Below are 14,762 nucleotides of genomic sequence, written 5' to 3' on the forward strand. Positions count from 1 at the left end.
AAAGAATTGCGAAGTTGTTTTTCTGGAGAGAAGAGTTTAGAACCTCGGGGTGGGGAAGAGGCTCCACCCGAGGATACGCCAGCTCATTACATGGCTACGAACGTTGGGTTACATACTATATTGTGGCTTGAGAATTGGTGCAAGATGACAGATGGGAATGAGGAACTGACCTTTCCTAGATACGGGACGTTCAGATTGGGTATGCGTCTACCTAGACGACATTCTACTCCTGGCTCAGGACCGGTCCCTTCTTCTCACTCACCTGGAGTGGACGACGTCCTTGTTGCAGGATCTGGGATTCGTGATCAATACCAAGAAATCGGTGCTGATACCGAATCAACGGATGGAATTCCTGGGCTTCCTGATAGACTCGGTCTCAGCCCAACTTCTCCTTCCCCTTCAAAAGATCAGGTCAATCAAGAGGGAGATAGCATCCACCTTGGCCAAGGAGAAGATTTCCTTGCGGGTGCTGGCGCGGATTGTAGGCCTTCTGGCCTCGTCGATTCAAGCCATCTTCCCCGGCCCCCTGCACTACAGAGCTCTACAGAGACTGAAAATCTTTTACCTTCAGAGGAATTTTCATTACGATCACTTGATTCCTCTTTCCCCCGAGTCCCGGGAGGAACTTCAGTGGTGGCTGGACCACATGTCAGCCTGGAACGGCCGAGCTATCTTCGGCGCAGCCCCAGATGTGGTGGTCGAATCAGACGCCAGTCAATGGGGCTGGGGCGCTCGCTGTGGAGAATTTACCACAGGAGGACGGTGGTCAGCCGACGAACTCTCACTTCACATCAACTGTCTAGAGTTGCTGGCAGGGTCCTTTGCCATCAGGTCTATCTCACCGCTGAAGAGCAATTGTTGTATACTCCTTCGGATGGACAATGTCTCAGCGGTGAGATACATCAACCGATTAGGAGGGACGAGATCCCGGATGTTAGTCCACATTGCGAAGGAATTCTGGCACTTCTGCCTGGATCGCGAGATCTCCGTGGTGGCGGAATACCTTCCGGGGAAATTCAATCAGGTGGCGGATTGGAACTCCTGATTTCTCCAGGACTCCAGCGATTGGAGGCTCCACCCATCGTTGTTCTCTCGGATCATGACTATGCGAGGCCCATGCCAGATAGACCTGTTTGCCTCTCGCCTCAATGCCCATCTTCCCCTGTTTTACAGTTGGAGACCGGACCCACTGGCAATGGGGACAGACGCGTTCCTTCACCATTGGGGGCAGCACAGGAATTATGCGTTTCCACCATTTGCGCTGATCCCGAGAGTAGCGGCGTTGCTACGCCGACAGGAGGCAACAGTAGTGTTGGTGACCCCATTCTGGTCAACTCAGTTGTGGTTTCCCACACTGTTGGAGTTGTCAGTAGATCTCCCCTTCTGGCTCCCAGTCTTTCCAACGCTTCTGCAGGACCCAGTGGGGGCGTGCCATCCATTGGTCCTGCAGAACCAATTGACCTTGATGGTGTGGACGCTCTCCGGAGACATGAACGCCGTGCAGGCCTTTCACGAGAGGCTTCCAGTTTTATGCAGCAAGCGTGGGCTCCTTCCACCCGGAAACGATACTCTGCATCTTGGAAGAAGTGGGTGGGTTGGTGCCTTTCAAAACAGGTGGATCCCGTGGGATCAAATGTGACTGAGGTGCTTAATTTTTTATCTGATTGTGCAACCTCGGGCCTGGCTTACAGGTCAGTTAATAATTTCAGGTCTGCTATTTCTACTGGTCACGACCACATCGACGGTAAACCTGTGGGGATGCACCCCTTGGTGTGTAAGTTGCTCAAAGGTGTGCGTGTTGCCAACCCTCCTAGGCCCAGGTATTCCACCATGTGGGATGTTACTAAGGTGCTTAATTTGTTGGAATCCTGGCCCAATAATGATGATTTGTCTTTAAAGCAGCTCTCTGCCAAGCTTACCATGCTGTTGTGCCTCATTTCATGTCATAGGGTCTCGGATGTCAGAGCTTAAGATTTGGCTGGTAGGATGTTTTCTCCTCAGGGTGTATCCTTTGTCATTACAAGACGTACCAAGACCATGTCTCGCTCAGTTGAATACCCAGCTTTTCCACACAACAGCAAGCTATGTGTTCTTCAATGTCTTAAATGTTATGAGGAGCGTACTATTGCGCACAGAGTTGATCCTTTGGGGCAATTGTTGATTTCTGTTCAAAAGCCATTCAAGCCAGTTGCTGCTGCTACCTTAGCCAGATGGGTCAGATGGATTATGTTGGAAGCCGGCATTGACACTTCTGCTTATGGTGCGCACTCTGCTAGAGGTGCGATGGCTTCTAAAGCCTATTTACTGGGTTCCCGCTTGGAGGATATCCTGAAGGCAGCTGACTGGTCTTCAGATTCATTGTTTAAAGTGTTCTATTATAAACCGGTTCCTCATGTTTCTGATGCTGTGATTGACGAGCTTTAATTTTCGAGCTTTGAACCAGCATAATCAGAAGCCTCCGGTCCTGCCATAGAATACAAAATGTTCTAGCTATCGCGACAAGAATTTTAGATTCTATTAAGGACACGGAGGCGAGGATTAACCCACCCGTTGGGACAGTTATGCAACTGTTGTTGATTACATGACGATGTTTAACCTTTTTTATACCCAGCCTCTGAGTAATGTTGGTTGTGGGCGTTTTTCTCAAACTTCTTTTTCTGTTTTAGGAAACGACTCCAACAAGAGTTGATTGCCGCCTGTGGATTCGGCTGCTGTACCTTCCTGCTGGAGGATGAGTTCTTACTGTTCTGGATTTCTCCGTTGAGAATTACTTATGGAACTGTTTCTCTCCGTTGAGAACTAAGACTTTTGGTTCAATGTAACGAGACTGTTCAAGACTGTTCGCGCAAAGGAAGAGGAGGCCAGATTAGTGTCTCTATACTTTATATGCTTATTACCATTGTGATTGGTTGTTGTAAGAGAGGCGTGGTTCAAAGCCTCATGGGAAATGTTGTTTTTTACATTTGTAGTTTCATTTTCATTGGCTGCTGTTTGTGCAGAAAAGAAATGAGAAAGCATAATCCTCGCCTCCGTGTCCTTAATAGAATCTAAAATTCTTGTCGCAATAGCTAGAAACTTTTGTATTCAGGCTGGAGACTTCTGATTTTCCAAGCAAAAAATGGCTACATTTTAGCTTTCTCCGACTTGAAACTGACTCTGCTGCAATAGAAGTCAATGGGGATAATATATTCTCCAAAATCATTTTTTATATCCCCCACTTTCCTGATCTAAAATGTTAGATGTGTGTAATTTAACAATACCACGAATAATGTTGAGAAACATCTAAATTTAAAAAATGTTATAAACATTTTTGTTATTAAGAGTGAGTTCTAGATATATTTAGCTTCACCAGGCAACTCTTCCATTATTATAGATATTCTTTATTTAGCTGTCGTAACTCTCTTTTTTTTATTTAAACATTTTATTAAAGCAAATTGACGCAAACCACAGTAATACAGCTTACAGATTTTGAACAGAGCGTCAAGTAGGCAGAGTTCAATCAGTTCCGGTAACAAAGTGACGCTAGGAAATAAACAGTTAGGTCGCATCATGGAGCATAACCAATGTCACAATAGTAGAATTTTCTGATAAGCAACTGAAATTCAAAGCAAGCATAAACAATAGTCCAAAAAACTCAAAAAAGGAAAGAAAATTGCATCATTCAGAAGTAACAGCTTGCGAGACCAGCACATCAGTCCGTTCCGTATCACAATAGGAGGCATCGCAGACTATAACCACACTTCTATAACAGCAGACATCTAAACACCCCACCCGGGAGGAACAGGAGTAAAAACAGAAGGCCATAGATCGCCAACAGTACCTGAGGGACCAAGAGTAGGGTAAAGCAGCGAGCAAACGGGATGGTCCATCCCCATGCAGCAGGAGAGCGGCGTGTCGTGGCAGAAGCTCTAGCTAATGGAGTGCCGCGTGGGGTACCTGAGGCCTAGCCCATCCCAGTAGGTAAATTGGGGTGTAGGGACTGAGCTGTGGCTTCTCTCGCCCTCCCCGCAATGTATTGGCGATACGGGTCCCAGATGTCGGTGGGGCGGGAGGTTGCCGGGAGTTGGCCAGAATATTCCACACTATTGACATTGCAATAAGCCACACTTCGCAGCCAAGCGGCAACTGTGGGAGCCCGTCTCGAGCACCAATGCAGTGCAACCTCTCTCTTGGCCAGAAGGAAGCAGATCTATGCCAATTTGCGTATCTTTCGGGGAAAGTTGGACATGTAACCCATCAGGGCAATCTCAGGTAAAACGGCCAGTGGAATGCCTATAATCGTACCCAGTGTATCATGTATAGCAACCCAAAAGGCGTGGAGCTTGGGGCATGTCCAGGAGAGATGGGCGAAGTCCGCCTGTGGGGCGTTGCACTTGGGACAGGTGTGGGGGCGCGCAGGGTCGATTCTGTGGGCCATCGCCGGGGTGTGGTACAGTCGGCGAAGGAATTTAAAATGAATGAGTTTGTGTCTGTTATTCATCGACACCTCTCTTGTCGTGGCGCAACATGCGTCCCATTGATCGTCAGAGATCTGGGTGCCCAGATCCTTTTCCCAAGCGGCACGAACCGTCTCATCCGACGAAGGGAGTGAGGATAAACATATTTTGTAAAGTTTGGATACCACGTGGGCCCCTGAAGTGTTCTGGATAATGGAAGTGAGTGCGAGAGTGTCGTCCGGTGGCAACGGGAAGGTGTGGAACGTGGCACGCAACAATGCCTTGAGTCTAGCCAGCACAAAGGTGTCCATGAAAGTGCGCTCCGAGAAGCGAGGGTCCTCGGAAACGGAAAGCGCGTGGCCGTCGGGGAACAAGTCACCGATCGTAGCCAATTGGTATTTAGCTAGTGTACGACAGATCAATGTTTCGCCAGTTATGGGGAGCCAATGAGAGTTGGGCAGTGGGAGGGCCTGTGAGTACAGAGTGTCAACACGCAGTAAGCGTCTAAGCTTGTCCCAGGCCCAAGCCGTAGTGGTAAGAGGAAGTATGTCATGCGGGTAACTCTCTTGATGGAGATGACAATAACAGTTCAACATCCTCCATTCAGGACTTTAACTTGTTTGTCCGCAATTATGTTCCAGACTATTCTTATACTTTGATATTAGGCTTCCTTCTACGGAGAAAAGCCCGTCAAAAATTAGTTAGCTGAACTTCACTGCCACACTAAGTGCGAGTAAAGCCAGTGTCAACACCATGAGAAGACAGGATGCTAACGGGATTATGCAACTATAATTACCGCGTCTGAATGTGGACTCATCAACTATTACTTGAAAATGTTAGGGCGACTTTACCGCACTAACAACAAACAACATCTGCAGTGTATTTATTTTATCATTTATTACGATTAAAATAATTATTATTCCTAAGAATGAAAACAAACTAACGGCGTTATTCAACAAAGGATTGTGGGTATGCAAATTTCAATTGCAAACTTCTTTAGTGTTTACGTGGACTGCAATACCATTGATAACCGGCAGAGGTCTGCAGCACTCTCGTCCATCGCCTGCATATTTATTTAAACGAGAATGTGCTCAATTCATATATTGACACATATATATTTTTTTAACATACGATTCGAAACTCAAACTGTTTCGGGCATTAAAATCAGAATAAACGAGGAAATTAGACGAACTATATACAGTTACATTCCAATAAATTAGGTTGGGACTGCTTCCTTTAGAGCCAGAGACAACGATTCCACAACCCCCAACAAGGAGCTAATTATAATACAAAATACAATGATCGTCATACATTCATCACACTTATTGTTAGAGTGTCACAATTTGAAGCAATCACACTTGAAGAAAAACTAAGGGGCATATTATCAAGAACGACTTTAAAAATGATGCTACAGAACAAAAAGAAAAATATTATTTAGTACTTGGGAAAGTTACATTTCAAAACATTGTCAACAAAGTGGCTTGTGCATGGCCTTTGTGCTGGGTGAGACAGAAATGAAAAGATAAGCGTACAGAAAGATGGCTGTAAGCAGCCATTTTGAAATTGATGCCTATATTGACAAATGTTATAATAAATGTAATCAGTTCATCTTAAATGCTATTTATTATCGTATTAATGACCTCATGCATTAATATTTTTGCCTGATGATCTTTTTAAATCATCAATTCAAACTTTGTACTCTAACTGAATGTATGCATAAAAGAAAGATAAAAGCAACATTACAGTAGAACAATGAACAAATAATTAACACAATATTCACCATAAAATATCCGAGATACACATAAAAACAGTATAAAAATAGCATTGCAATAAAATAATTAAGTACAATGTTTTCCATAATCCACATGAGAAAACAAACAACTTAACAGGCCCTAAGACTAACACAAAAGTTAATTTTAAAAGAATTACGAGGCATATTATCAAGAAACAGCGTTACAATTATCGCCGCTTTAGTGGCAGGAAACTGCAGCTAAAGCGGCGATAAGGGGCTTGATAATACGCCCTTGCGAATTCCCATAGAAGCCCAGGTTCTGGTGTAAACCTGGGCTTCTATGGGAATTCACAAGGGCGTATTATCAAGCCCCTTATCGCCGCTTTAGCTGCAGTTTCCTTCCGCTAAAGCGGTGATAATTGAAACATACTTTACCATACTGATCCAGCAGAAAGCTCATAATACATTTATCTCTTTAACACAATCAACGGGGCATATTATCAAGGGATTTATCTCTGCTTTTTTGGCTTTAAAAGCCAAGAAAGCGGAGATAAAGGGGCATATTATCAAGGGGGTTTGTCTCCGCTTTTTTGGCTTTAAAAGCCAAGAAAGCAGAGATAAAATTATCTCCCTATTACCTAGCTGTCGCTAACACCAGTTAGCGACAGCTAGTAGGAGGTAGCAACCATCTTGGGCCCCACTTTGCATGTCAGTGATATTTATCACTAATGACATGCAAAGTAGGCGTGCCAAGATGTTAGCGACTGAAAACAGTCGCTAACATCGCTATCTCCTATTACCAACTTTTGGAGATATTCGCGCTAAGCGCGAATATCTCCAAAAGGTAACACCTGCCCTGAGCAGTTCTTAGCCATGTTATCCAATGGGAGGTGGATAACATGGCTAAGAGCATTAGCTTGGTAATGCATGATTACCTCCTCGTAAGTCTTCCTCGCCACATGATTTACATAGTGAGCTTTAGCTCCACAACAGAACCCTCCAAAGCAAAAATAAACCACCTCCCACCCCCTCCCAACATGGCCGACCAGTCCCACCTGACCTCTATAAGAGGCGGGCCGGCCCAACCAATCAGCCTGTTTTTTTTGTTCTGCACGACTCTCTCCAGAGCACGGTACAGGTAAGATGGGCCGGCGTGAGCTGGCCCTGGGGTTTTAAGGTGGTGGACCTGCTCTAGCGGTCTCTGGTGCCTTATGCCTAGTAATCCCCCCCCCCTCTTCCTGCCCCCGGTCCTGTGGGGCCGGTTAGGTGCTGCTATAGCGTGCCAGTGGTTTATAGGGGGGGGGGGCGGCAGGGGATATGGGGTGTTTGGGCATCCCCGTGTATCCCCAGGTCGTTACCGAAGGACCCGGGCCACTGTGTGGGCGTTTGGGGTCCAGCGCTCCGTTTGGCGTTTATGCACCTGTGTGTGCTTACATGGATATGTGAATTGCAAAATGCACCCGTCGGGTAGCTGGGCTGCCCGATGGGTGTCGTGTTTTCATGGAAATGCCAGGGCTGTGTGTATGGCTCTGCGTGGGGCATCTCACTTAAAGTGTAACAGCTTTCGGGTTGTAATCCTGCCTGTCATGATGTCATGCGCCTCAGTTTGAAACGGGTGCTCGTGCTTCACATTATGCCATTACCTGGAATTATTTATTCTCAGGTCTGCAAGCGCTTCTGCACGACGTTAAAAGCCCCTGTCTCGGTTATAGTTGCAGGTAACGTCTTTTTCGAGGCATGTTTCTGTATTTTCCCTGTCTCAGTATAGGGCACAGCGGAAGACCACTGCGTGGACCGTGTAGGTGGCGCGCGGTGCCTGACCGGGTGTTTTGTCACTTACTCGGCGGGGGCAGGCGCGGTCCTCCCTCGTTTGTCCACGGGTCCTCGGGGGATCAACTGGCCGGGTCCGGGTGCTCCCATCGGACCGGCCTGGGTCTCAGTGCAACGCGGCGCCGGCGTCCGAGAGTTTTTTTTTTTCTCACTGCTCTCTCCTCCCCAACGGCCCGCGGCTGCTGGCCGCGCTGGGGTTGGCTCCAGCGGGCTCCCGCCTCTTGTGGGCGGGGTTGGAAGATGGTGCCGAGGATTGCCTTGGCGGCCGTGCACACCGGGGTTCCCCTGCGGGCGCTGCGAAGCGTTCTGCCTTCGGCAGGCAGCGGACTACGCGTCGGGCTCGGCTGTGAGTCCGGTGTTCGATCCTCGACTGGTCCAATGAGCCGTGGCTCGAAGGTGAGGCTTGTGCCTGTGGTGGGGACAGCCCTCACGGGCCAGGGTTCGGATCCTGCCTGTGCTGTAGGAGTGTCCCAAGGTGGGATATTTTCAAGGGGGCTTGTCCATTTTACTCACTTAACGTGTGACTGTGGTCGGGTTTAATTAATTTGACCTACTTAATGTAGACATGTGTGGTGTGCTACATTTCTTGTCCTTGCCTCGTGCAGTCACTGACTGCGGACTTACAGATGGCGTTTTACCCCGAGTACTGGGTGCACTTCACCGCCTCGGCGGGTGCTCGTCTGTGCTGCGATGCCTCTCTTCAGGTGGCGGGGGTTCAACCTCCTCTTCTGTCACCTTCTGCGGGGTCTCCTGGTGTTGCCGCGCTGTCCCATCGAGGTCCTTGCTCGGCGGGTGGCCCTGCCCCCTCCTCGCCTCGTCGCCCTCTCGGTGACCCCGGGGGGGGGGGGGTGTATGGCCCTGGTAGAGGATTGTGGCCCTATGGTTAGAGCAGCAGTCTCTAATACTATGGTCTAGCCCGGGACCGGAGTTCGATTCCCCGCCGCGGCGGGGCTTGGGCTCAAAAGGTCCTGATGATGTTAGTGGGCTACTTTCTCTCCAGGGGATGCTTGGCCTCCTCCTTAAGGGTGTCCGGGAGTGGTCGCCTCGGGGGGAATGCCGGGAGGGGTTCCGCGGAGGCATTTGTACATACGCCTTGCGACCCTTTCGGACGTGTGGTGCGCTAAGCCTACGGCCATACCACCATGAAAGCACCTGATCTCGTCCGATCTCGGAAGTTAAGCAGGGTCGGGCGTGGTTGGTACCTGGATGGGAGACCGCCTGGGTATACCAGGTGCTGTAGGCTTTATCGCGCACATGCGGGGTCCATTCCGGCGTCCTTGTCGGCTTGTCCTCTTTGTAGGGGCGTCCCGCCCTGGCAGGGGTGGGGCCCTTCGGCCATTCCTCCCGGTTACGGGAGGTCGGTCGCCACAAGGTACTTTCTTGGGGGCTTCCGGGCCCCGGTTTCGGCATTTCCCGGTCTGGTACTGGTGGGGCCGCTCCCGTGTTGGTCATCCCGAGATCCTGGCTTCGGCCGTCCCGCTCCAGGGGGTTCCCTGGGGGGGGGGGGGGGGGGCTGTCGCCTCCATTTCGTCCCATCTTGGGCCGTGGCTGGCACGGTTCTTGGGCTCTTCGGGCGGGCTGGCCGTGCGGATTCTCCGCGGAGTCCCTCCTTATCGATAGGTTGGGGTACCTGCCCCTTCCATGGTCGGCCCTGAAGGGCTTGCCGGGAGCCTGTGGCCATACCACCCAAATGACACCTGTTCTCGTCCGTACTCGGAAGTTGGGCTGGGTCGGGCCGGGTTGGTGACTGGAGGGGAGTCCGCCTGGGTTTACCAGGTGCTGTTGGCTGCGGCCTACGATTGGATCCCGCCCTCGGTTGCGGATGCTTCCGTTGGGTTTGCCTTCTGACCCGTGGGGTCTAGGGCAATTCCGCCCTGCCTGCGCCTGATCTCGTCTGATTTCAGTATTTCGGCAGTGTCGGGCCCGGTTGGTTCCGGGTGGGGAGTCTGCCTGAGGTTCCCAGGGGCTGCCGGCTAGGGGTACTGGCACCTGGCCCGCCTGGTGGTTCTTCTTCACCGGGCGGGGGTCGGGGTGTTCCCCGTCTGGAGGTGTGTTGGATTTGGCCTCGTCTGGTTCGGCGGTGTCTCCCCTCCGTCGGCTCCCTGCTCTAGGGGCGGTGGTCCCTTCGGTGCCCGTCTCGGGCTTGTCCTCCTTCGGGGGGCCCCGTCCTCCCCTCTGGTTCGTTCAGGGGGGGGCGCCCTTGGGCGCTGGGTCGATTAGGTCTCCGGCAGTCGCGCTACACGGTAGTTGCTGGTGGTCCTCCTGGCTAACAGGGTGACCTGCCGTCGGTTGCGCCTGTGCTTCAATGCCCCCAGGTCTTGACAGTCGTCCTGGTGGTGTGGAGCTGTGTCAGCCTTCGGGGGGGGGTGCTGTTTTCGCTCCCTTTGGTTTCCTTGCTCGGGGATTGTTTTCTTGAGCGGAGTAGCCGGTCCTAGCCCTTCGGGCTGTCCTGTCCGCAGGGTCCGACTAGGGGGAGGCGGTTCGACTGAGTCGGATCTTCCTTCGTTGCCTGGTATCACCCGGACACCGGTGGGCTACAGCGCCTGGGGCCTCGTCTCGGTCTGCCGCCGGTGACTCTGTTCACGGTGGGGGTCTCGGCCCTCCTGCCCGGATTCTGGTGCTCGCTTCGGCAGCACGTATACTAAAATTGGAACGCTACCGAGAAGATTAGCATGGCCCCTGCGCAAGGTTGACACGCTGATTCGTGAAGCGTTCCATGGAATCCGCCTGGGTCCTGGGGGTGCCCGGTCTTTTGCGGGGCCATTCGGCTGTTGTGCGCGTTTCCCCCGTGCCCTCTGTTGTCGCGGGTCCTCGGCTGGATTCGCTTGGGCTGGGCCGGGGTGCTCATGGGCGCTCGGCGGCGCATGGCCTTGTTTTGGAACGTGGCAGTGGTATGGTGCCTGGCACCCGCGCGTGGTTGCCACGCTGGTCGGGGTGCGTTCCTGTTTTTGGTTCCCGGCGGGGTCCTCCGCCCCGGGTTCCTTCTCCTTTGGCCGAGCCAGCGATTCGAGCCTCCTGGCCGATCCCGGATCTTCCCGTACAGTGGTTGGGTCCCCCGCTCTCGGCGTCGGTGTTGAGCCGGCTCTTGTCGGCTGGCCTGCCTCCTTGTGCAGGCCTGGTTCTGGAGCGGAGGACGCTGCTTGCTCGGGGGTTGTGGCTTTGCTGCTGGGTTCCCGCAGGTATTCCAGTGCTCGCCTCGGCAGCATGTATACACGCGGCTCCTGCGCGAGGAGGACACGCGGGTTCGGGATGCGTTCCATGTTAGTGGAGAAGTGTGACTCAGGGGTTGGTGGCGGCAGTCCCGGTAACTGAGATTGGTCCTGGACCGGGGTTCGGTTCCCCGCCTCGGTGGGTCTTAGGCCTACATACTTCCATGGACTCGAGTATTCTCATGCCGGTGCCTACTCGTCTCACGTATTCACACTCTGCAACTCTGGGCAGATGCTTACTTAGTCTCCGCTAGGGCCCCTGGCGGCGGGATGCCTGACTCTCACCTTGTATCCTGCTGGGGTTATCTCACAGGGGAATCCCAGGTCGGGTTCCCAAGGCACGCTCCTTGATGCCTTCGGGTGATACGTGCGCTATGCACATCGCAATACACTTGCTTACTCCCTCTCTCGTTCTACGAGCTCTTCGGGGTCCGCCCTTTTGGGCCCCGGCCCTCGGCGGCTCTGCGGTTCCTCGCCTGTCAGGTGGTCTTCCCTGGGGGCGAGGGTGTCTGCTGGGCGGTTGGGCGTGCGGGGGTCGTTCCTCCGCTCCCCGCCCGTCTTGCGGGTTTTGCCGGACGGGGTTGTTCCGCCGGCGTGTCCCCCGTGTCCTTCCCGGGGTCCCTTCCCCGGGGCCTCGGACTCCGGTGGTATCTTTGCCGCTGTTTCCGGCCTGCGTGGCCGCTCCCTTGTCCGGGCTGGTGGTTCGGCGTGCTGTTTTGGCTTCCCTTAGCCGCACGTTTTTCCTTTCCCGGTGGGATGACCTGTGTTATGCCTTTTGGGCCCGGTTCGTCCGGGCCACTAGCCATCGTTCCTCCTTGGCTCACGGGCTTACACGGGCTGGCATCCTTCCCTACGCTTCGCTGGGTTCGGTGGATCCGGCGGGGGCCCGGGGTCGGTCCGCGAGGTATGGCTCTGTTCCCTGGGCCCCCTTCGTGGGTGTCTCCTCTGTGGAGTGTTATCTGTCTTCGGCGTGGTCGTCCCCCGCCTGGTACGTGGGTCTCTAGCAGTCCCGGGGGGGACTTCGCTGGGGCCTTTTCTGAGTGCTGGAGCTGCGGCTCCTGGTTGGCCTCCTTTTCCTGGAGGTCTTGATTTCAGGTTTCCTGTGGTCCCTGTTTTCTTTTCAGTTGTTTACATCAACCTTGGGTTGGTTTCTCTGCATCACCATGTGGTGTTGTGGTTATGGTGGTCAATGAAGCCTTGTTGGCTTGGGTATTTGCTCACTATGTAAATCATGTGGCGAGGAAGACTTACGAGGAGGTAATGCCCCGGTTACTTACCGGTAATCTTCATTACTCCGAGTATAGTCTTCCTCGCCACATGAGTTCCCTCCCCCCCTCCCTGTCTGGCTATCGGCTTCATTGTTTGCTTGGTAGAACAGGCTGATTGGTTGGGCCGGCCCGCCTCTTATAGAGGTCAGGTGGGACTGGTCGGCCATGTTGGGAGGGGGTGGGAGGTGGTTTATTTTTGCTTTGGAGGGTTCTGTTGTGGAGCTAAAGCTCACTATGTAAATCATGTGGCGAGGAAGACTATACTCGGAGTAATGAAGATTACCGGTAAGTAACCGGGGCAATATCGCTGACTTTTCAGCGATATTCATTCCTTTGCGGCGATTTTTATCGCATTTGCGATAAACCTTGGTAATACCAAGGTTTATTTGCGGTAAAAATCGCCGCAGCTCAGCTGTAAATTTTTGTCTCTAACCAAGCAATACGATAATTATCGCTATTGCTTGGTAATATGCCCCAAATTTATCTCCCTATCAGCAACAGGGTGCTAACACGCAAATTCGCATGTTAGCGCCCCTTTTCTCTACGCTTCCCCTTGCATTTCTAATGAGATGCAAAGGGGGCGTTCCAGAGAAAAATAAAATGGAGAAATGTTGTTAAGCGACATTTCTCCTACTATCAAGAATTTTGCTAACCCTGTTAGTGATAATAAAAGCAGCGCTAACCGCGGTTAGCACTGCTTTTTTTACACTTGGTATTTTCCTGACTTAGCCATGATACCTAAGGAAGGTGGATATCATGGCTAAATTTGTGAGCCCCTATCATCAAGCTAACTCCAAACTTCGAGAGATTATCAATGGTTTTCCAGCGATAATCTCTCAATTGGCAGTTAGAGCGAGGATTATCACTACTGAGATAAACCTTGCTAATAGCAAGTTATCTCTGCGATAATTTCCGGCGATGTTTAGCGTTAAACAATTCGTTGCTAAGCATCGTTAGCGGTAAATATCGCTAAACATTCCTTCACATTAGACTTATTTGAATGTCTCCTATAGAAACACCATGGGGCATATTACCAACAACTAGCGATAATTATCGCTATGTTGGTTTAGCGGCGATATTTTTATCCGCGAGCTGCGGCGATTTTTATCGCTTAGGAACCTTGCTATTATAAAGGTTTATCTCCTAAGCGATAAAAATCGGCCGAAATGCATGAATATAGCTGAAAAGTCAGCAATATTCATGCATTACCGAGCTAATGCTCTTAGCCATGTTATAATTGTCATTCCCTCCTGAGGCGTGAGCCGGGGGGTCGCTGGGGCATATTATCAAGGACCGGTGTTAAAATTATCGCCGTTTTATCGGCAGGAAAGTGCCGATAAAACGGCGATAATGGGCTTGATAATACGCCCTTGTTAATTCCCATAGAAGCCCATTGTAACATCAGAACATGGGCTTCTATGGGAATTCACAAGGGCGTATTATCAAGCCCATTATCGCCATTTTATCGGCACTTTCCTGCCGATAAAACGTCGATAATTTTCACACCAGTCCTTGATAATATGCCCCGCTGTTTTCTGTTTGTTAAAATGTAATTTGCACGTTCTTAGCAGCTGTTCTTGCAGCTTTTTAAAACACTTAGGGGCATATTACCAAGCAATAGCGATAATTATCGCTATTGCTTGGTTAGAGACAAAAATTTACAGCAGAGCTGCGGCGATTTGTACCGCAAATAAACCTTGGTATTACCAAGGTTTATCGCAAATGCGATAAAAATCACCGCAATACATGAATATCGCTGAAAAGTCAGCGATATTCATGCATTACCGAGCTAATGCTCTTAGCCATGTTATCCACCTCCCATTGGATAACATGGCTAAGAACTGCTCAGGGCAGGTGTTAGCTTCTGGAGATATTCTCGCTTAGCGCGAATATCTCCAAAAGTTGGTAATAGGAGATAGAGATGTTAGCGACTGTTTTCAGTCGCTAACATCTTGGCACGCCCACTTTGCATATCATTAGTGATAAATATCACTGACATGCAAAGTGGGGCCCAAGATGGTCGCTATCTCCTACTAGCTGTAGCTAACTGGTGTTAGCGACAGCTAGGTAATAGGGAGATAATTTTATCTCCGCTTTCTTGGCTTTTAAAGCCAAAAAAGCAGAGATAAACCCCCTTGATAATATGCCCCTTACTTCGCTGAATATTTTAACTTCCTTTGCTGAATACGAGCTCTGGTGCACTTAGCTTGAAATACAAAGCTTTGCAGCACTCACATGTCATCCCCTCCGCCTGACTACTAAGCGGTGGTGGTATTTTCTTCCCGCT

The 14,762-nt window shown here is 50.9% G+C and overlaps 2 non-coding genes across 2 annotated transcripts; both read left to right on the forward strand.

Moving 5' to 3' along the window:
* Positions 1-9,122: 9,122 nt before the first annotated feature.
* On the forward strand, positions 9,123-9,241 carry LOC147736410 (5S ribosomal RNA). The gene has a single exon (XR_015308077.1). It is a non-coding gene; the product is annotated as a 5S ribosomal RNA (ribosomal RNA).
* A 1,374-nt stretch (positions 9,242-10,615) lies between these two features.
* On the forward strand, positions 10,616-10,722 carry LOC147736411 (U6 spliceosomal RNA). Its single transcript, XR_015307910.1, has one exon. It is a non-coding gene; the product is annotated as a U6 spliceosomal RNA (small nuclear RNA).
* Positions 10,723-14,762: the final 4,040 nt, after the last annotated feature.

This window comes from Lissotriton vulgaris, chromosome 1_2 (genome assembly GCF_964263255.1).
Source record: "Lissotriton vulgaris chromosome 1_2, aLisVul1.2, whole genome shotgun sequence".
NCBI classification, from domain to species: Eukaryota; Metazoa; Chordata; class Amphibia; order Caudata; family Salamandridae; genus Lissotriton; species Lissotriton vulgaris.